This window comes from Chiloscyllium punctatum, chromosome 10 (genome assembly GCF_047496795.1).
Source record: "Chiloscyllium punctatum isolate Juve2018m chromosome 10, sChiPun1.3, whole genome shotgun sequence".
Classification (NCBI taxonomy): Eukaryota; Metazoa; Chordata; class Chondrichthyes; order Orectolobiformes; family Hemiscylliidae; genus Chiloscyllium; species Chiloscyllium punctatum.
In genome coordinates, this window is record NC_092748.1 from 116,382,939 (window position 1) to 116,406,529 (window position 23,591).

General features: G+C 47.9%; 1 protein-coding gene across 1 annotated transcript in view; it reads left to right on the forward strand.

The window, feature by feature from the left end:
• The first annotated feature begins 1,055 nt into the window (after window positions 1–1,055).
• spega (striated muscle enriched protein kinase a) overlaps window positions 1,056–23,591 on the forward strand; it is a 354,671-nt gene continuing 332,135 nt past the window's right edge. The window contains exon 1 of the mRNA XM_072580011.1: window positions 1,056–1,238. The gene's annotated coding sequence lies outside the window, so the exon portion shown is untranslated. The remainder of the gene's footprint in view (window positions 1,239–23,591) is intronic.

Below are 23,591 nucleotides of genomic sequence, written 5' to 3' on the forward strand. Positions count from 1 at the left end.
GGGGGGTCTAACCATGACCAGGCTGGTGACCTCCACCCCCCGGTACACTCCGAGCTCTCGATAAAAGGTTTACTTTTAAGGAACCAAGCAGGCAGTGCTGAGGGGCAAATTCTCTGGAGTTTTCCTCCGGCTCGTCCGAGAGGGGAGAGGATTAGTGGCTGCAACCAGCTAAAAATATTCCTCTTTAACAGCGCCGTTCTCGACTAATTCCTCCCCCTCGCCCTCGCCCTCCGTCAAAGGAAACCTCCCCTAACAGCATCGCTCCAACCTGGGAAAAAATCCTGAGCAAAACGCCTTGTTTAACCAAAACGTTGAGGTACGCTAAACTCTTATTCTCATTGTTCCAAAATAAAATACCTTAACCGGTGTGTAGAGAGAGAGAGAAACAGTCGGTTAAATAAATAAAGGCAGGTGTAGATGCTGGAGATTCTTTTAAAACTCTTTTGCAAGTTTTATACAACCCCCTCCCTATTTCTTTCTGGCCGTGGTTTTGGATTGTTTAGTAAAGTCGGCTGAGAAGCATCGCTCAATTGACATTAAAAGTTTTGGGAAGATTTGTAGCTCGGCTTGAACTGCAGCTCAGCAAGCAAACTTACATTAAAAGTTTTCAAAGTGCAGAAAGTTCCACTAAGTTTTTTGTTTTAAAAGATTATCTGGTCTCCCCCTCCCCCCCTCTTGTCACCCTTGTATTTATTAACTGTGATTGTATTAGGGAAGGGTCAGGCCTGTACAATACCCAGGTGTGTGTCTCTGACAGCTGTCCTCCTGGTTTTCCAAGCCGCTGCCAGTTTTGCCCCGGGGGGGTGGGGGGGTATTTTTGATTCATGCATACCGTGCAGACCACCCTGACCCTGAAGAAGAGCAGCGATGTAGCCGTGTCCCCCGGGAGGGTCAGGCGGACTGACGGGGGTCGGCTGCACCTCCCCCGAAGCGGCTGAGGGTACACGGCGGCGAGCAGACGGTACCCGGGACCCCCCCGGCGTTTCTCCGAAGCTGAAGAACGCGGCGGTGGGGACCGGCTGCGACATCAGGCTGAAGGTGGCGGTGAGCGGGAGCCCGGTGGCCCACCCTGGCCTGGTACCGGAACAACGTGTGCCTGGCCCAGGAGAGCGGCGAGTACGGAGCGCTCTGGATCCGGGATTGCAAAGCCGCTGACGCCGGGGTATACACCTGCATCGCCCGGAACCCCATCGGGGAGTCCCGCTCCTCGGCTGTGCTGGCTGTGCTGGAGGTGGAAGGTAGGACCCTGGGGGAGGGGGGAGGGGGAGGGGGAGGGGGAGGGGGAGGGGGGACCGAGGGGAGTGGGGAGTGGGGACCGTGGGGAGGGGGGACCGAGGGGAGTGGGGAGTGGGGAGTGGGGACCGTGGGGAGGGGGGGACCGAGGGGAGTGGGGAGTGGGGAGTGGGGACCGTGGGGAGTGGGGACCGAGGGGGGTGGGGAGTGGGGACCGAGGGGGGTGGGGAGTGGGGACCGTGGGGAGTGGGGACCGAGGGGGGTGGGGAGTGGGGACCGAGGGGAGTGGGGAGTGGGGACCGAGGGGAGTGGGGAGTGGGGACCGAGGGGGGTGGGGAGTGGGGACCGAGGGGGGTGGGGGAGTGGGGACCGAGGGGGGTGGGGAGTGGGGACCGAGGGGGGTGGGGAGTGGGGACCGAGGGGAGTGGGGAGTGGGGGACCGAGGGGAGTGGGGAGTGGGGACCGAGGGGGGTGGGGAGTGGGGACCGAGGGGGGTGGGGAGTGGGGACCGAGGGAGTGGGGAGTGGGGACCGAGGGGGGTGGGGAGTGGGGACCGAGGGGAGTGGGGAGTGGGGACCGAGGGGAGTGGGGGAGTGGGGACCGAGGGGAGTGGGGAGTGGGGGACCGTGGGGAGTGGGGACCGAGGGGGGTGGGACCGAGGGGGTGGGGAGTGGGGACCGAGGGGGGTGGGGGGTGGGGGGGTGGGGAGTGGGGTCCCTGGGGGGAGGGAGTGGGGTCCCTAGGGGAGGGGAGTGGGGGACCCTGGGGAGTGGGGAGTGGAGACCCTGGGGGAGGGGAGTGGAGACCCTAGGGGAGGGAGTGGGGAGTGGGGACCCTGGGGGGGGGGGAGTGGGGACCCTGGGGGGGGGGGAGTGGGGACCCTGGGGGGAGGGAGTGGGGGACCCTGGGGGGAGGGAGTGGGGACCCTGGAGTGGGGAGTGGAGACCCTGGGGGAGGGGAGTGGAGACCCTAGGGGAGGGAGTGGGGAGTGGGGACCCTGGGGGTGGGGAGTGGGGAGTGGGGACCCTGGGGGGTGGGGAGTGGGGAGTGGGGACCCTGGGGGGAGGGAGTGGGGAGTGGGGACCCTACGAGAGTGGGGGACCCTGGGGGAGGGAGTGGGGAGTGGGGACCCGACGAGAGTGGGGACCCTGGGGGCGGAGGCAGGGACGTGGGGACCCTAGGGGTGGGGAGTGGGGGGTGGGAGCGGGGACCCTGGGGAGCAGGAGAGTCGATGTTTCGATCATAAGCTTTTCATCAGGATTGGTGATTTCTGATACAGTCTGACTGGCCGTGCTTTTCCAGCGCCACACCTTTTGACTATTGGACTATAGCCTGGTGTGGTGTGATTTCTGACCTCCGTTCAGTGGTAGGGACAGTAGCCCCACACCACTAGATTCCCCCAAGTAGAGCTCACTTGTTTCAACTTTGCAAGTTCTCTTTCTGCATTCAGTATTTTTCATGAAGCGATCTGCTCCGAGATGTTATCACACTCACATGGGGGGAGGAGGGGGGGGGATGGTGGGGGATGGTGGGGGAGGGGGGGGGAGGGGGGATGGTGGGAGGGGGGGGAGGGGGGATGGTGGGAGAGGGGAGAGCTGCAGGGGAGAGTTGATTGATTGTTTGATTAATTTATTGTCAGGTGTACCCAGAGTACACTGAAAAGATTTGTTCCAGAGTAGTTCAGGCAGATCAGCAGTAAAAAGATTTGTTCCAGAGTAGTTCAGGCAGATCAGCAGTAGACCACCCTTCCTTCCCACCCCCTCAGAACAAAAGATTTAGTCGGAGGCATACAGGTAGCATTGTACAGGACATACAAGAGAGATCAACATGAGCAATGATTTGGAGATGCCGGTGGTTGGACTGGTGGGTGTACAAAGTTAACAATCAGAGACTAGATTAGAGTGGTTGCTGGAAAAGCACAGCAGGTCAAGCAGCATCCGAGGAGCAGGAAAATCGATGTTTTGGGCAAAAGCCCTTCACCAGGAACAGAGCTCTGGTTTCCAGCATCTGCAGTCCTTGGTTTTACCCCTTTTACAAAGTTAACAATCACAAAACACCAGGTTATAGTCCAACAGGTTTATTTAAGCACTAGCTTTCGGAGCGCCGCTCCTTCATCAGGGGATTGTGGAGAAGAAGATTGTAAGACGCAAAATTTATAGCAAAAGTTTTCAACCTTAGCAAGATCAGCATTATTTGAGGCCAGAGAGTCCATACAATTGGCTAGTAATTGGATTGAACCTGAGGCTTCTGGCTTAAAGGTAGGGGCACTACCTCTGCACCAAATGAGCCAAGAATTTCAAAGGTTGAATTGTGAACTGCTTTTAAAGGTGACCGAATTGAAACATGTAAGATCCTGAGGGGACAGGACTGGGCAGATGAAGAAATGAGGTTTCCCCTTGTGGGAGAATCTAGAATTAGGGTCATAATTGAAAAATAAGGTGGCACCCATTTAAGACCGAGATGAGAGACATCATTTCTCTCACAAAGTTGGGAGACTTTGGAATTCCCTTCCTCAGAAGGCAGTGAATGTAGAATCTTTCACAATGTTTAAGGCAGAGAGAAATAGATTTGTGATGACCAAGGGGATGGAAGATTATCAGGCTGGGCAGGACTGTAGAGCTGAGGTTATATCAGATTAGCCATAATTTTATTGAATGGGGAAGCAGGCACCTCTTCCTTGCTTGTAGATTTGTTAGATTACTTACAGTGTGGAAACAGGCCCTTCGGCCTAACAAGTCCACACCGACCCGCTGAAGCGCAACCCACCCAAGACTCATTCCCCTGCATTTACCCCTTCACCTAACACTACGGGCAATTTAGCATGGCCAATTCACCTGACCTGCACATTTTTTGGACTGTGGAAGGAAACCCACACAGACACAGGGAGATACGTGCAAACTCCACACAGACAATAGCCTGAGGTGGGAATTGAACCCAGGTCTCTGGCATTGTGAGGTAGCAGTGCTAACCACTGTGCCACCGTGCAGGCCACGGATTTGTAAAGATTAAAGAAAAGATTTTGGGTCGTGCTGAGGGATTCAGATTGTGGGGGTACAGAACCAAGCCCAAAGGTTTGAGCTGGGACACACAGGAATGAACACAAACTGAAAGAACTGCAGATGCTGGAAATCAGAAGCAAGAACAGAAATTGCTGGAAAAACTCAGCAGGTCTGGCTGCATCTGTGAAGAGAAATCAGAGTTTAACGTTTTGGGTCGAGTGACCCTTCCTCACAAATTAGTAAACACTTCCTCATGTAAATTATGGGGAATTGCTTGGAAACTCTCTTCCCTCAATGGGAACTGATGCTGGTTTAATTGTTGATTTGGAATCTGAGACTGATGTGACTTCCCTTTGGACGAAGGAACTGAGGGCATTGTCGCTATGTTTACAGCCGACACCAAGATTGATGGAGGGACAGGTTGTGTTGAGGAATTGGGGAGGTTGCACAAGGACTTGGACAGGCTGGGAGAGTGGGTAAAGAAGTGACAGATAGAATGCAATGTGGGGGAAGTGTGAGGTTATATACTTTGGCAGGAAGAATAGACTATTTTTCAAATGGGGAAAGACTTCAGAAATCTGAAGTGCAAAGGGGCTTAGGAATCCTAATTCAGGATTCGTGTGGCTGTTAGGAAAGCAAAGCAATGTTAGCATTCATTTCAAGCGGGCTAGAATACAAGAGTGGGGATATACTGCTGAGGCTGTATAAGGCTCTGGTCGGATGGCATTTGGAACATTGTGAGCAGTTTGTTCCCTGTAGCTAAGGAAGGATGTGCTGGTGTCAGAAGGGGCCCAGAGGAGGTTTACAAGAATGATCTCGGGAACAAGGGGCTTGTCATATGAGGAGTGGTTGAGGACTCTGGGTCTGTACTCGATGGAGTTTAGAAGGATGATCGAGGTCTGATTGAAATTTACAGGCTTGGATAGAGTGGACATGGGGAAAGTGTTTGCATTAGAAGGAGGGACTAGGACCCGAGGGCATAGCTTCAGAGGGAAGGGACAGCCCTTTAGAACTGAGATGGGGAGGGATTTCTTCAGCCAGAGAGTGGGGAATCTGTAGAACTGATTGCTGCAGAGGGCTGTGGAGGCTAAGTCATTGAGTGCCTTTAGGCCTGGTCAGCACTGCTGTCTCACTGCGCCAGGGACCAGAGTTCGATTCCTGCCTCAGGCAACTGTCTGTGTGGAGTTTGCACATTCTCCCTGTTTCTGCCTGGGTTTGCTCCGGTTTCCTCCCACAGTCCAAAGATGGTCACGTGGATTGGCCATGCTAAATTATCCATAGTGTCCAGGGATGTGTAGGTTAGGTGTGTTAGCCATGGGGATAGCGTAGAGGTCTGGGTGGGATACTCTTTGGAGGTTCGGTGTGGACTTGTTGGGCCGAATGGTTTGTTTCCACACTGTGGGGATTCCACCCTATAGATAGGTCCTTGACAAGCAAGGGGAAGAAGACAGGAGAATGGGGTTGAGAAACATATCAGCCATGAGCAGACCTGATGGGCCAAATGGTCTCATTCTGCTCCTGTGTCTTGTGATAAAGTTTTGTTAGCCAAAGGCACATGGGACATAATACAAAGTGAGTCTCCGGACGGAGCACTCCTGATGACTCCTGCTTTCTATTTATATGTTACATCAAAGACATCTCAGAAATGACTGCCAGCCTACCCAGAGCCCTTGGCATCATGGTAGACCACAAACCCACCAACACACTAAAACATATCAGCTGATGAACTTGAAAGACCCTATACAGACAACAAGCAAAACTAATGTCATTTACAAAATACCGTGCAAGACTGTAACAAACACTACATTGGACAAACAGGCAGAAATCTAGCCACCAGGATACATGAACATCAACTAGCCACAAAACGACATGACCCTCTCTCACTAGTATTCTTACATACGGATAAGGAAGGACACCATTTCGACTGGGACAACACATCCATCCTAGGACAAGCCAAACAGAGACACGCACGAGAATTCCTAGAAGTATGGCATTCCAACCGGAACACTCTCAACAAAGATATTGACTTGGACCCCATTTACCACTCCCTGAGAAAAAAAAACAGGAAATGGCATCATCACAGGAAATGACATCACAAACCCAAAGAAACCCAAACATATAAATAGAAAGCAGGAATCATCAGTAGTGTTTCGTCTGGAGGCCCACTGAAGATGTTACCTCGTGTGGTGATGAAACATCTGAAAATGAACCTTCCAGCTCAGTGAGCAAACCTACATCCAGAACCTCAACCAGAGCTAAAAATCTTCTCAAAACTCACTAGCATCACTTTTGATCAGGAATCTACGTAAAGTTAACTAACCGTCAGTGGAAGCTGGGATTGTTCCACTCAGAGCATAGTTCTCAACCCTCGTTCTCCCACCTTCTCCCCATAACCCTTGACCCCACCCCCCCCCCCCCCCCCCCCCCCCCCCCTTACTAATCAAGAACCTAACTATCTCTGTCTCCAGTTGGAGGAGGTCACAGAGATAGAAATGGAGTTGCAAACAAGGATGGGAGTTTAGTAATTGAGTTGTTGTTGGACCGAGCAACAGGGAATGATGGGTGAATGGGAGTTGGTGTGACCTGTGACATGGTATCTATGGGAGTGCTGGTTCATGGTGGATGGAGGTGGGAAGCCAGCCAGGACTCTGACACTGTAGATTGGCAGGAGCAGTAGCCGGTGAATAAAGTGAATGGGATGTTGGACCTTCCATCGTGAGAAGATTTGATACAGGAGCAGGGATGCTTTGCTACAGTTGTGCAGGGCCTTGGTGAGACCACCCCTGGAGTATTATGTGCAGTGTTGGTCTCTGTATCTGAGGAAGGATGTCCTGTCTGTGGAGGGAGTGCAGCAAACGTTCACCAGACTGATTCCTGGGAAAGGCAGATCCACAATTAGCCTGGAGGAAGATTTGGAGTAGGTCAGTGTTGGGCCTCTTGCTTTTCCTGATTTATCTCAATGATCTGGATCTTGGTGTGCAGCAGCAAGTTTCAAAGTTTGGAATGAAGCTTGGAAGGATTGTAAACTGTGAGGAGGATAGTGTGCAACTCCAAAGGGACAGGTACAGATGAGGTTCAATGCAGGGAACTGTGAAGTGATGCACTTTGTTAAGAAGAACATTGAAAACCAATATAAAGTAGGGGGTACATTCTACAGGGTGCAGGAGCAGAGGGAGCGAGGGGTTTATGTGCACAGATCATTGAAGGTGCAGGACAGGGCGAGAGAGCAGTTAATAAAGCACACAATGTTCTCAACCTTATTAATAAGAGCATAGAATATAAGAGCAAGAAGCTGATGCTGAACTTTGTAATGAAGCTCATTTGAAGAGCTGGTGCAGGCACAATGGGCCAAATGGCCTCATTTTGCTCTGGAGCATGAGGACTTCTCATAGAATAAATGAGGAGAAAGTGTTTCCAGGAGGGTTGGTAACCAGTGGGACACCGATCAAAGAGAATTACTGAAAGAATAGGGCGAGGGGATAGCATGTGATTTCACTCAGTGAGTTGTTTTGATGTGGAATGTGCAGGGGAGGGATTAGGAGGGAGTGAGACTGACTGCAGAGCTCCTTCAAGGCCCAGTGTAGGGCCACAACAAAGAAGAACTGTGTCAAACTCATCTTCGCAAACATTGAACCTTTTGGCCTCAAACATCTCCTGTAACAGAGAATTCTGGGCGGCACGGTGGCACAGTGGTTAGCATTGCTGCCTCACAGCGCCAGAGACCTGGGTTCAATTCCCACCTCAGGCGACTGACTGTGTGGAGTTTGCATGTTCTCCCCGTGTCTGCGTGGGTTTCCTCCGGGTGCTCCGGTTTCCTCCCACAGTCCAAAGATGTGCAGGCCAGGTGAATTGGCCATGCTAAATTGCCCATAGTGTTAGGTAAGGGGTAAATGTAGGGGTATGGGTGGGTTGCGCTTCGGCGGGGCGGTGTGGACTTGTTGGGCCGAAGGGCCTGTTTCCACACTGTAAGTAATCTAATCTAATCTAAAAAAGAATTCCACATTCCCCTCACTCTCTGTGTGAAGACGTTTCTCCTCAGCTCAGTCCAAAATGGCCTACCCCATATCGTTAGATTGTGACCTTCCCCTGCTTTGGGACTCCCTGGTCATTATGAACATCCTTCCTGTGTTTACCCAGTCTACTTCCTGTTAGAATGTTAGGGGTTTCTTTGAGATCCCCCTCATTTTTCTAAACCCCAGTGAGTATAGTCCTAACTGATCCAGTCTCTCTTCATACGTCAGTCCTACCATCCCAAGAATCAGATCCATCCAACAACAACTCTATTTCTAATCTCTTGTCCTCCAAATCCATTCCAATCTTGGTAGTCTCTTCCAGCACCACACAACATTCTCCGTTCTCTAAACTCCTTCACTTTCTCTTAATTCGGTCATGGGATGTGGGTGATGCTGACCAAGCCATTATTAATTGTCCATCCCTAACTTTTTTTTCCCTTGAATGGAGTGTCTTGCAGGAACATTTCAGAGGGCAATTAAAAGTCAGCTCTGCTGCTATTGGCCTGGAGTTACACGTAGGCCAGACCAGGCAAGGATGGCAGATTTTGTTTGTTACTCACTCATGAGGCATCAGCATCACTGGCTGGGCCCGGCATTTATCGCCCGTCCCTAGTTGCCCCTTGAGAAGGTGGGGGTGAGCTGCCTTCTTGAACCGTTGCAGTCCATGTGCCACACGTTGACCCACAATGCCCTCAAGGAAGGCCCACAATGCTGTCTTGGTTTTTGATTTCGCCACTCTGCCAGGTTTCAGCCTCCACCTTCCTTTACCCTGTGCCGTAGGTAGACCCACAATGCCCTTAGGGAGGCAATTCCTTTGCTGAAGGACATTAGTGGCTCTTCATGATAATCAATAGTGGTTGTCATAACTGAGAAAAATTTGCAATTCTAAGGGTTGGATTTGAACCTGTGATCCCTGCTGATTCCCCAAAGTGATTCAGAGGTGGGGAGGCGGTGGTGAGAGGGGCTGGCAAGGTTCCTATTCACTGAGGTATAAACCAATGAGGAATGGACAACAAATGTCAGGGCTGCCTTAATTTCATGAACGAATTTAAGAAGTATCCGATTGAAGTCTTATTGCAGAATATTAAGGATTTGATAAGGTGGATAGAGAGGAACCATTGTCTCCGATGGGAGGCTGAAAAGGGAAGTGGGACTGTGTGTGTTGGTGAGTGCAGAACCTTAAAAATTGACCAAGGGCTGATGTCAGGAAGGACATGTTCACACAAAGGGGCAAAGGAAATCTGGAACTTTCTCCGTCATGAAAGGATCGGGGAGGCTGGGGGTAAATGGAAATTCGACGTTTCGGGCATGAGCCCCTCTTCAGGAATCAGGCTCCTGCCCTAAATGTCGATTCTCCTGCTCCTTAGATGCTGCCTGACCTGCTGCGCTTTTCCAGCAACACATTTTTCAGCTCTGATCTCCAGCATCTGCAGTCCGCACTTTCTCCTGGTAAATGGAAATTTCCAATAGTGAGGGGACAGTTCTGGTGAAGTATAATGAGGCCGGATTAATGAATAATGTCAGGATAAACAATCCTCAAGGAAACCAGTACCATCAAAACAGGCAGCAAACGTTGAAGCCCAAGTGAACATGGGCCCTTCAGAGAATGAGGTTGGGGAAACAATAATAGGAAGCAGGAGATGGCCGAAGAGGTGAATAAATATCTTGCATCAGTCTTCACAGTGGAAGGCAGCAAAAAGGTATTCCAAAAATCTGCAATATACCAGGGCAGGAAAGAGATAAAGTAACTACTACTGTAATTGCATACAATTCTGGTCACCACTATATTGGAAAGGGTTCAGAGGAGATTTACGAGGATATTGCCTGGTATGGAGGGAAGGTCTTATGAGGAAAGGCTGAACTCAGGGCATGGTTAGGAACATGGGACTGGGATATTGTAGCAATTACAGAAACATGGCTCAGGGATGGGCAGGACTGGCAGCTTAATGTTCCAAGATACAAATGCTACAGGAAGGATAGAAAGGGAGGCAAGAGAGGAGGGGGAGTGGTGTTTTTGATAAGGGATAGCATTACAGCTGTGCTGAGGGAGGATATTCCCAGAAATACATCCAGGGATGTTATTTGGGTGGAACTGAGAAATAAGAAAGGGATGATCACCTTATTGGGATTGTATTATAGATCCCCTAGGAGTCAGAGGGAAATTGAGAAACAAACTTGTAAGGAGATCTCAGTTATCTGTAAGAATAATAGGGTGGTTATGGTAGGGGATTTTAACTTTCCAAACATCGACTGGGACTGCCATAGTGTTCAGGGTTTAGATGGAGAGGAATTTCTTAAGTGTGAGCAAGACAATTTTCTGATTCAGTATGTGGATGTACCTACTAGAAAAGGTGCAAAACTTGACCTACTCTTGGGGAAATAAGGCAGGGCAGGTGACTGAGGTGGCAGTGGAGGAGCACTTTGGGGCCAGTGACCATAATTCTATTAGTTTTAAAATAGTGATGGAAAAGGATAGAGCAGATCTAAAAGTTGAAGTTCTAAATTGGAGAAAGGCCAATTTTGACGGTATTAGGCAAGAACATTCGAAAGCTGATTGGGGGCAGATGTTCGCAGGTAAAGGGACGGCTGGAAAATGGGAAGTCTTCAGAAATGGGACAATGAGAATCCAGAGAAAGTATATTCCTATCAGGGTGAAAGGAAAGGCTGGTAGATATAGGGAATGCTGGATGACTAAAGAAATTGAGGGTTTGGTTAAGAAAAAGAAGGAAGCATATGTCAGGTATAGACAGGATAGATCGAGAGAATCCTTAGAAGAGTATAAAGGAAGTAGGAGTATACTTAAGAGGGAAATCAGGAGGGCAAAAAGGGGACATGAGATAGCTTTGGCAAATAGAATTAAGGAGAATCCAAAGGGTTTTTACAAATACATTAAGGACAAAAGGGTAACTAGGGAGAGAATAGGGCCCCTCAAAGATCAGCAAGGCGGCCTTTGTGTGGAGCTGCAGAAAATGGGGAGATACTAAATGAATATTTTGCATCAGTATTTACTGTGGAAAAGGATATGGAAGATATCGACTGTAAGGAAATAAATGGTGACATCTTGTAAAATGTCCAGATTACAGAGGAGGAAGTGCTGGATGTCTTGAAATGGTTAAAGGTGGATAAATCCCCAAGATCTGATCAGGTGTACCCTAGAACACTGGGAAGTCAGTGAAGTGATTGCTGGGCCTCTTGCTGAGATATTTGTATCATCGATAGTCACAGGTGAGGTGCCAGAAGACTGAAGGTTGGCAAACGTGGTGCCACTGTTTAAGAAGGGTGGTAAGGACAAGCCAGGGAACTATAGACCAGTGAGCCTGATCTTGGTGGTGGGCAAGTTGTTGGAGGGAATCCTGAGGGACAGGATGTACATGTATTTGGAAAGGCAAGGACTGATTAGGGATAGTCAACATGGCTTTGTGCATGGGAAATCATGTCTCACAAACTTGATTGAGTTTTTTGAAGAAGTAACAAAGAGGATTGATGAGGGCAGAGTGGTAGATGTGATCTTTATGGACTTCAGTAAGGCGTTCGACAAGGTTCCCCATGGGAGACTGATTAGCAAGGTCAGATCTCATGGAATACAGGGAGAACTAGCCATTTGGATACAGAACTGGCTCAAAGGTAGAAGACAGAGGGTGGTGGTGGAGGGTTGTTTTTCAGACTGGAGGCCTGTGACCAGTGGAGTGCCACAAGGATCGGTGCTGGGTCCTCTACTTTTTGTCATTTACATAAATGATTTGGATGTGAGCATAAGAGGTAGTAAGTTTGCAGATGACACCAAAATTGGAGGTGTAGTGGACAGCGAAGAGGGATACCTCCGATTACAACACGATCTGGACTAGATTGGCCAATGGGCTGAGAAGTGGCAGATGGAGTTTAATTCAGATAAATGTGAGGTGATGCACTTTGGGAAAGCAAATCTTAGCAGGACATAGACACTTAATGGTGAGGTCCTAGGGAGTGTTGCTGAACAAAGAGACCTTGGAGTGCAGGTTCATAGCTCCTTGAAAGTGGAGTCGAAGGTAGATAGGATAATGAAGAAGGCGTTTGGTATGCTTTCCATTATTGGTCAGAGTATTGAGTACAGGAGTTGGGAGGTCATGTTGCAGCTGTACAAGACATTGGTTAGGCCAGTTTTGGAATATTGCATGCAATTCTGGTCTCCTTCCTATCGGAAAGATGTTGTGAAACTTGAAAGGGTTCAGAAAAGATTTACAAGGATGTTGCCAGGGTTGGAGGATTTGAGCTATAGGGAGAGGCTGAACAGGCTGGGGCTGTTTTCTCTGGAGCGTCGGAGGCTGAGGGGTGACCTTATAGAGGTTTACAAAATTATGAGGGGCATGGATAGGATAAATAGACAAAGTCTTTTCCCTGGGGTTGGGGAGTCCAGAACTAGAGGGCATAGGCTTAGGGTGAGAGGGGAAAGATATAAAAGAGACCTAAGGGGCAACATTTTCACACAGAGGATGGTACGTGTATGGAATGAGCTGCCAGAGGAAGTGGTGGAGGCTGGTACAATTGCAACATTTAAGAGGCATTTGGATGAGTATATGAATAGGAAGGGTTTGGAGGGATATGAGCCGGGTGCTGGCAGGTGGGACTAGATTGGGTTGGGATATCTGGTTGGCGTGGACAGGTTGGATCGAAGGGTCTGTTTCCGTGCGGTACATCTCTATGACTTGAGGTTGTTTTTGTTGGAGAGAAGAAGATTGAGAGGTGACTTAATTGAGACACAGAAGATCATTAGGGGGTTAGACAGGGTGGACAGTGGGAGCCTTTTTCCTCAGATGGTGATGGCTAGCATGAGGGGACCTAGCTTTAAATTGAGGGATGATAGATATAGGACAGATGTCAGAAGTCGGTTCTTTACTCCGAGAGTAGTAGGAGTGTGGAATGCCCTGCCTGCAACAGTAGTAGACTCGCCAACTTTAAGGGCATTTAAATGGTCATTGGATAGGCATATGGACGAGAATGGAATAGTGTAGGATAGATGGGCTTCAGATTGGTTCCACAGGCTGGTGCAACATTGAGGGCCTATGACCAGCGCTGTAATGTTCTATGTTCTATGCCTCTCATGATACACCTCTGTATCGTTCCCCCCTCAGTCTCCTTGTGTTCCAAAAATAAAATGTCCTAGTTTGTCCAACCTCCCCCTCTAACTTAGACCATTGAGTCCAGGCAACATCCTTGTAAATTTCTTTTGCACTCTTTCCAGTTTAATAACCTCCTTCCTGTAGCAAGGTGACCAAAACTGAACACAATACTCCAAGTGCAGCCTCACCAACATCCTGTACAACTACAACATAACTTTTCAACTTCTACACTCAATGCCCTGACTGATGAAGGCCAGTGTGCCAAAATTCTCCTTTACTGCCGTGTCTACCTGGGACTCCACTTTCAGAGAACCATGCACCTGAACTCCAAGATCCCTCTGTTCTACTACACTCCTTAAGGCCCTACCATTTACCATGAAACTCCAACCTTGATTTGACTTTCCAAAATGCAAGACCTCACCCTTATTTATATTAAACTCCATTTGGCATTTCTCAGCCCACTTCCCCAGCTGATTAAGGTCCTGCTGGAATTTTTGAAAACTTCCCTCACTATCAGCAATTTTAGTATCATCAGCAAACTTACTGATCATGCCTTGTACATTCTCATTCAAATCATTGATATAGATAACTGACAGCAAAGGGCCCAGCACCAATCCCTGAGGTGCACCTCGGGGTCTCTAATCCAACAAGCATCCTTCCACTATTATCCTCTGCTTCCTACCATCAAACCAATTATGTATCCAATCTGCCAGCTCCCCCTGGATTACGTGCGATCTAGCCTTCCAGAGCAACCGACCATGTGGAACCTTATCAAAGGCCTTACGGAAATTCACATAGACTACTTCTACCGCCCTGCCCTCATCAACCTTCCTGGTCACTTCATCAAAGAACTTTAACAAATTTGTGAGGCATGATCTCCCACTCACAAAGCCATGCTGACTACTCCGAATCAAATTCCTGATGAAGAGCTCTGGCCCGAAACATCGATTTTCCTGCTCCTTGGATGCTGCCTGACCTGCTGTGCTTTTCCAGCAACACACTCTCTACTCCTAATCAAACCCTATCTTTCCAAATGCATGCATATCTTATCCCTCAGAATCTTATTAAATAACTTACCTACCACAGATTTTAAGGCTTACTGGTCTATAGTTTCCAGGTTGATCTTTGCAGCCCTCCTTGAATAAGGGCACAGCATTCACTACCCTCCAGTCTTCCGGGCCCTCACCCATGGCTAACGATGATGCAAAAATATTAGCATTCTAAAAATGGCCTAACCAATGTCCTTATGGCTGATTTGATAATCCTCAACTCCACTTTCCTACCTTTTCCTCACAATCCTTACTGATTAAAAATCTATCTCGGCCTTGAATATATTTAATGGTCCAGCCTCGACAGCTCTCTGTGGTAAAGGATTCCACAGATTCACTCCTGTCTGAGAGCAGAAATTCCTCCTCATCTCTGTTTTAAATGTGAGGTGATGCCCCTCTGGTCCTAGACTCTCCCACAACCTCTCCACACCTCCCCTCTCAAGGCCCCGAAGAGTCTTGTTAAGCTAATCATTACCACACCGCTGTTTGTGGGAGCTTGCTGTGCACAAACCAGCTGCCACGTTTCCTGTGTTACAACAGTGACTGTGCTCCCCCCTTTGCCCTGTCCTATATCCCGCAGGGGAACAGCAATAGAGCGGTTATGTTACTGGGTTCGTGACCTGAAAACCAGAGCCAATGATCCATGAGTTCAAATCCCACCCCAGCCTCCAAGGAATTAAAAATCTAGTCATAGCTCCCATATAATTATAAGATTATGGTCCTTGTGGCACAGAGGTAATGTCCTGAGCTCTGGACCAGGAGACCAAGGTTCAAGTCCCATGTGCTCCCGAGGTATGCAATAATATCTCTGAATTGGTTAATTAGAAATATCCGTGCTATATTGATTATTAAAATCCCATCTGGGTCACTGATATCCTTTAGGGAAGGAAACTGCCATCCTTACCTGGTCTGGCCTCCATGTGACTCCAGACCCACAGCAATGTCAGTGACTCTTAACTGCCCCTTGAAATGGCTGAGCAGGGCAACCAGTTGTAATCCAGAAGGCAGCTCGCTCCCACTTCCAGGGCAATTAGGAACAGGTAACAAAGTCTGGTCCAGCCATTGACACCCACCCCCACCCATGGATGGGTTTGAATGGAAATGAAATACTTTGGCTGGAAAATGTTTTAGATCGTTGTGACTTTGTGAAGGGTATGATAGAAGTGAACGTTCTTTCGGAATTTACATTAAGTAATTTTCCCTAAGTCCAGGACAGAGTTCCCTATGACAGCCTGATGAATGGACAATTACAACATCATTAACCCATACCACACAGTGTAACCATGGTGACCGAGACACGCTATTGACAAACACATTTGGTGGCAATATTCCGGTCAGGCCACAGTTCACCATGTGATTGAAATGCCTCCTTTAAATGAAAGGTTATAATTCTCACCCCACCCCCAAACATTGATGATGGGGACCAGAGGAGGCCCTCACGCCGCCTAACCTGCTACACCACTCAATTCGATCAGAGCTGATTCAGATCTCAGCTTTATCCTCACCTTGTGCCCTTGCTTCTTAATCCCTTCACCCAAAAGCAACGTAAGACCAGACAGCACAGGAGCAGAAGGAAACCATTCAGCCCATCGAATCAGTCCACCATTCCACGAGATCATGGCTAATCTGATCATCCTCAACTCCACTTTGCTGCCTTTTCCCCATCACTCTCGATTCCCCTTCCTGATTAAACATCCGTCTGTCTCAGCCTTGAATATAATTAATGACTCTCCCACAAGAGGAAACAACCTCCCCACATCTCCCCTGTCAAGTCCCCTAGTGGGTGGCACAATGGCACAGTGGTTAGCACTGCTGCTTCACAGTGCCAGAGACCCAGGTTCAATTCCTGCCTCAGGTGACTGACTGTTGGGGTTTGTACATTCTCCCCGTGTCTGCGTGGGTGTGCTCCGGTTTCCTCCCACAGTCCCAAAATGTGCAGGTTAGGTGAATTGGCCACGCTAAATTGTCTGTAGTGTTAGGTGAAGGGGTAAATGTAGGGGAATGGGTCTGGGTGGGTTGCGCTTTGGTGGGTTGGTGTGGACTTGTTGGGCCGAAGGACCTGTTTCCACACTGTACGTAATCTAATCTTGAACATTTCAATAAGGTCACCTCTCATTCTCCAGTGAGCACAGGCCCAACCTACCCAACCACTCCTCATCAGACAGTCCCCCTATACCCAGGATTAACTGAGTGAACCTTCTCTGGATTGTCCCAATGCCAGCCTATCCTTCCTTAGATAAGGGGTCCAAAACTGGTCACCGTGTTCCAGCTGGGGTCTCACTAGCACCTCCTGACCTTTATATTGCATTTGCTGTAAATAAAGGCCACCATCCATTTGCCTTCCCTAATACCCACTGAACTTGGATGGTTAGCTTTTTGTGATTTGTGGACAAGGGCTCTGATCATCCCAGTGTGCTGTAGTTTTCTGCAGTCTTTCAGCTCCTCTATGTTGTCTGCCAAAGTGCATAACCTCACATTTCCCCACAAGCTTTCACCTGTCCATATTTCTCTGCAAACTCTTTGTGTCATCCTCACCGCTTGCCTTGTCATCTCAGACTTGGCGACACTTTCCTCATTGAGTCTGTCATATATTTTGTAAGTAATTGTGGCCCAGTGACACACCACTCAATATAGATTGCTATATTGAGAAAGGCCTCCAATCCCAAGTCTCTGTCTTCTTTGAGTTAGCCAATCCTCTATCCACGCTAATAAGAAACACCCCAAAACCATGAGCTAGTGTGCAGTGCCTTACCAAACACCTGCTGGAAGTCCATATCCTTCCCTGTTATCTATCCTCATGGGCTTCCTCCTAAGAAGATTGTGGTAAATTTGCCAGGTGTGATTTTCCCTTCACGAAGCTGTCTCTGCTTGATCGTATGATGTATTTTGAAACATTTTGCTGTTGCGTCCTGAGTAATAGACACTAACATTTTGCCAACAACAGATAGTAAACTAACTGGCCTGTAGTCACCTGTGTTTTGTCCTCTTCCATGAGGGGTGACCTTATAGAGGTTTATAAAAATCATGAGGAGCATAGATAGGATCAATAGACAAGGTACTGTGGATGCTGGAATCTGAAACCAAAAGAGAAAGTGCTGGAAAATCTCAGCAGGTCTGGCAGCATCTGTAAGGAGAGAAAAGAGCTGACTTTTCGAGTCTAACTGACCCTTTGACTCAGCTTTGACAAAGGGTCAGTTCGACTCGAAACGTCAGCTCTTTTCTCTCCTTACAGATGCTACCAGGCCTGCTGAGATTTTCCAGCACCTTCTCTTTTGGTCAATAGACAAGCTCTTTCCCTGGGGTCGGGGAGTCCCGAACTAGAGGGTATATAGGTTTAGGATGAGAGGGGAAAGATATAAAAGATACCTATGGGGCAACCTTTTCACGCAGAGGGTGGTACGTGTATGGAATGAGCTGCCAGAGGAAGTGGTGGAGGCTGGTACAATTGCAATATTCAAAAGACATTTGGATGGGTATATGAACAGGAAGGGTTTGGAGGGATATGGGCCAGGTGCTGGCAGGTGGGACTAGATTGGGTTGGGATATCTGGTCAGTCTGGATGATTGGACCGAAAGGTCTATTTCCATGCTGTACATCTCTATGATTCTATGGTGGTGCAGATGGGCTGAATGGCCTACTTGTGCTCCAATGTCTCATGGTCTGATAGTTCAGGTGCTTCTCTGATGTCGGTCAAAGACTAAATATTTGCTAGGACACGAGGGGAATCCCTGTCTCTCTCTGTGAAATGAGCAACAAGATCCATTTTTGTCCACAGCAGACAAAGCTTTTGTCTAACCTCTCCAACCTGCCGGATGGCACCTCTGACAGTGACGCACTCTGTTGCTGCTGCACTGGGAATGTCAGCCTGGCCTTTGCTTGTCATATCTCTTGGAATGAGAATGGACCTGGCTGGCCGTGGTCTGCCGACTCAGGGACAGGAATGCTGGTTACTCAGCCATGGCCCAATAACATTTGCAGAATGCTTTGAAGAAGTTTTGCTTTGTGTAAAGGTTACTGTGCCTTTGGTGATCCCGTCTTAATATATCAGAGGAAGAAGATTCCCCCTTGTGGTCCGTCTGTGAGTGGGAATCACTGCATTAAAAGAATTTTTCCCAAGAGGAGAACAAAGTAACTGGGACCCACTGGCTGTGGTTAATTGTTCATTTATAGTGGAGAGAGATTTTTGCTGTATTCCTTTTTCTCTCACACAGCACTGCAGGGTGAGAAGTTCCCTTTGATGTGTTATTTTCCAGTTATTTATTTTGGTATCGGATCAATTTCCCACTCAAACTGACTGTGCACATTTCTGCTGTTAAATGATCCCACACTCATGCTCACTCACTCTCTCTCTCGCATTTGCTTTCTCTTCTCTCTGTCTGTCTGTCTGTCTCTCTCTCTCTCACACATCACTCATTCCCTCTTTTGCTCTCTCTCCTCTGTCACTCTTTTTGTGTTTTTCACTTTTCCCTTTTTCTCTCTGACATTCTTTTCGTATCCAGTTCTCTGTCCCTCTTTCAAACCTCTCTCTCTCTCTCTCTCTCTAGATTCCTCGTCCTGTATATCACTCACTTTTTTTTCCTTGTTCTCCCCTTTGCTTCTACCTCTTCATTCTGACACTCTGCCTCTTACTCTTTCTTGGATCTGTTCTCTTTCAGTCTCTCCTTCACTCACCGCTTCCCTACCCCTCACTTTCTATTTTCGTTCTCAATCTCTCTCTCTCTTTTATACTCATCGTTGCACACGTTCAGTGTTGCTTATTCTCTCTCTCTCTCTATCAGTCCCTATTGTTTGGTTTTCACACACTCTTTCTGTGTCCCTCCTTTCTCTCTCACTCTCTCCCCCAGTACCTCTCACTTCTTGAGTCACCAACTCAATGTCTGCCACAAGCTGTTTTGCATTTCCTGTAATATCTGGCTCTTTCACTCAGTGATTTGCTCTCTCGGAGGTGTTGTCAGCATTTTTGTTTCGGATTTTCCAGAGATTTACTTGATTTTTTTCACACCCTTTCCCTTTAAGAAACAAAAAGGAAGGATAAGTTTGGACATACTACTAGAGATTTTGGAAATCACCAGGATAAGAAAATTAGCACGAAGGCGCTTTACCTGAATGCTCGTAGTATTCGTACCAAAGTAGATGAATTAACGGCACAAATCATGGTGAATGATTAAGGTGTGGTAGGCATCACAGAGACGTGGTTGCAGGGGGTTCAGGACTGCAGTTAAACATCCAAGGATTTACAACTTATCGAAAAGACAAGGCGGTGGGCAGAGGGGGCGGGGTGGCCTTGTTAGTTAAGAACGAAATTAAATCTATTGCGCTGAATGACATAGGGTCAGATTACGTGGAGTCTCTTTGGGTGGAGTTGAGGAACCACAAAGGCAAAAAAACCCTAATGGGAGTTAGGTACAGATCTCCCAGCAGTGGTCAGCACCAGGGGCGCAAGATGTACCAGGAAATAGATAGGGCAATGTCAGAAAGGCAAGGTCATGGTGATCATGGGAGACTTCAATATGCAGGTGGACTGGGTGAATAATATTGCTGGTGGATCCAAAGAAAGGGAATTCATGGAATGCTTACAGGATGGCTTTTTGGAACAGCTTGTGATGGAACCCACAAGGGAGCAGGCAATTCTGGACTTAGTGCTATGTAATAAGCCAGACTTTATAAAAGACTTTAAAGTCAGGGAACACTCAGGAGGCAGTGATCATAATATGGTAGAGTTCAGTCTACAGTTTGAAAGAGAGAAGGGAAAATCAGATGTAATGGTGTTACAGTTAAATAAAGGTATTTACAGGGCCATGAGAGAGGAACTGACGAAAATCGACTGGAAGCAGAGCCTAGTGGGGAAGACAGTCGGGCAACAATGGCAGGAGTTTCTGGGTGTTAATGAGGATACAGTACAAAGGTTCATCCCAAAGAAAAGGAAGATTATCCGGGGAGGGATTAGACAGCTAGGAAATGGAAAGAAAAGAGAGACAGCCTATAAAGTGGCCAAGAGCACTGGGAAATCAGAAGATTGGGAAGGCTACAGAAATCAACAGAGGATAACACAGAGAGAAATAAGGAAGGAGAGGATCAAATATTAAGGTAAGCTAGCCTGTAATATTAGAAATGATAGTAAAAGTTTCTTTCAATATATAAAAAAACAAAGGAGAGGCAAAAGTAGAAATTGGGCCACTCCAAATTGCAGGAAGGCTGGTGCTGGGAGATAAGGGAATAGCTGAAGAACTTAATCAGTACTTTATGTCAGTCTTCACAGTGGAAGACATGAGTACTATCCCAACAATTAAAGAGAGTCAGGGGGAAGAGTTGAGTATGGTAGCCATTACAAAAGAGAAACTGCTAGAAAAGCTAAAAGGTCTAAAAATTTATAAATCTCCTGGCCCCGATGGGCTACGTCTGTTAGTCCTGAGGGAGGTGGCTGAGGAAATAGTGGAGGCATGGTTGTAATCTTTCAAAAATCACTGGAGTCAGGGAAAGTTCCAGATGATTGGAAAACCGCCCTTGATCAAGAAAGGATCAAGACAAAGATAGAAAATTATAGGCTGATTAGCCTAAACTCAGTTGTAGGTAAAATTCTAGAATCCATCGTTAAGGATGAAATTTCTAAATTCTTGGAAGTGCAGGGTCAGATTAGAACAAGTCAGCATGGATTTAGTAAGGGGAGGTCATGCCTGACAAACCTGTTAGAATTCTTTGAAGATGTAACAAGTAGGTTAGACCGGGGAAACCCAGTGGATGTTATGTACCTAGACTTCCAAAAGGCCTTTGGTAAGGTGCCTCACGGGAGGCTACTGAGTAAGGTGAGAGCCCATGGTGTTCAAGGTGAGCTACTGGCATGGATTGAGGATTGGCTGTCTGACAGAAGGCAGGGAGTTGGGATAAAAGATTCTTTCTCGGAATGGCAGTTGGTGACAAGTGGTGCCCCACAGTGTTCGGTGTTGGGGCCGCAGCTGTTCACTTTATATATTAATGATCTGGATGAAGGGACTGGGGGCATTCTGGTGAAGGTCGCCGATGATATGAAGTTAGGTGGACAGGTAGGTAGTACTGAGGAGGTGGGGAGGCTACAGAAAGATTTAAACAGTTTAGGAGAGTGGTCCAGGAAATGGCTGATGAAATTCAATGTGAGCAAATGCGAGGTCTTGCACTTTGGGAAAAAGAATATAGACATGGACTATTTTCTAAATGGTGAGAAAATTCATAAAACCAAAGTACAGAGGGATCTGGGATCTGGGAGTGCTAGTCCAGGATTCTCTAAAGGTTAACTTGCAGGTTGAGTCAGTGTTAAGAAAGCGAATGTAATGTTGTCATTTACCTCAAGAGGGTTGGAATGTAAAAGCAGCGATGTGCTACTGAGACTTTATAAAGCTCTGGTTAGGCCCCATTTAGAATACTGTGTCCAGTTTTGGGCCCCATACCTCAGGGAAGGACATACTGGCACTGGAGCATGTCCAGTGGGGATTCACATGGATGATCCCTGGAATGGTGGGCCTAACGTACGATGAACGGCTGAGGATCCTGGGATTGTATTCATTAGAGTTTAGAAGGTTGAGGGGGGATCTAACAGAAACTTACAAGATAATGCATGGCTTAGAAAGGGTGGACGCTGGGAAGTTGTTTTCGTTAGGCGGGGAGACTAGGACCCATGGGCACAGCCTTAGAATTAGAGGGGGGTCAGTTTAGAATGGAAATAAGGAGACATTTCTTCAGTCAGATAGTAGTGGGCCTGTGGAATTCATTGCCACGGAGCGTAGTGGACACTGGGACGTTAAATGGCTTCAAGGCAGAGATTGATAAATTCTTGATCTTGCAAGAAATTAAAGGCTACAGGGAGAATGTGGGTAAGTGGTGTTGAAATGCCCATCAGCCATGATTGAATGTCGGAATGGACTCAATGGGCTGAATGGCCTTACTTCCACTTCAATGTCTTATGGTCTTAAAATAGCCAGAGTCACTACAGAATCCCAAAGGGTGAACTGACAAGAGGTCAGACTACTCAAGGGTTAATGTTGGTGTGAGTCCTGCTGTCTGACAGGTTGAGGAAAGATCTGTCAGTGTCCTCAGGTGTGGAGTACTTGTCCCACTGCATAGGGAGGTAAACGTGTTTAACCCGATCAGTGCAGGTATGTCCAGCTGTATGAGGCCAGGTTAGTGTGTATTCAGGTGCGTAACTGTCCCCATACAGTTCTGGACCTCAAAGTGAATGTGAACCCAACCATGTGACACTGGGTTCAGCTGTGCATGTGTAAGTACAGGTGTGAACTGTGGGTACAGGTGTGTACAGTGGGGGTCTAGAAGTGTATTGTGGGTAGAGTATAGGGACAGTGTGTGGACAGGTGTGTACTGTGGGTAGACAATGGGGACAGTGTGACTACAGGTGTGTAATATGGGTATTCTGTGGGTATAGGTGTGAGTACAGGTGTGTACTGTGGGTAGAGTGTGGGTATAGGTGTGAGTACAGGTGTGTACTGTGGGTATAGGTGTGAGTACAGGTGTGTACTGTGGGTAGAGTGTGGGTATAGGTGTGAGTACAGGTGTGTACTGTGGGTAGAGTGTGGGTATAGGTGTGAGTACAGGTGTGTACTGTGGGTAGAGTGTGGGTATAGGTGTGAGTACAGGTGTGTACTGTGGGTAGAGTGTGGGTATAGGTGTGAGTACAGGTGTGTACTGTGGGTAGAGTGTGGGTATAGGTGTGAGTACAGGTGTGTACTGTGGGTAGAGTGTGGGTATAGGTGTGAGTACAGGTGTGTTCTGTGGGTAGAGTGTGGGTATAGGTGTGAGTACAGGTGTGTACTGTGGGTAGAGTGTGGGTATAGGTGTGAGTACAGGTGTGTACTGTGGGTAGAGTGTGGGTATACGTGTCAGTACAGGTGTGTACTGTGGGTATACGTGTCAGTACAGGTGTGTACTGTGGGTATAGGTGTGAGTACAGGTGTGTACTGTGGGTAGAGTGTGGGTATAGGTGTGGGTAGAGTGTGGGTATAGGTGTGAGTACAGGTGTGTACTGTGGGTAGAGTGTGGGTATAGGTGTGAGTACAGGTGTGTACTGTGGGTATAGGTGTGAGTACAGGTGTGTACTGTGGGTAGAGTGTGGGTATAGGTGTGAGTACAGGTGTGTACTGTGGGTAGAGTGTGGGTATAGGTGTGAGTACAGGTGTGTACTGTGGGTATAGGTGTGAGTACAGGTGTGTACTGTGG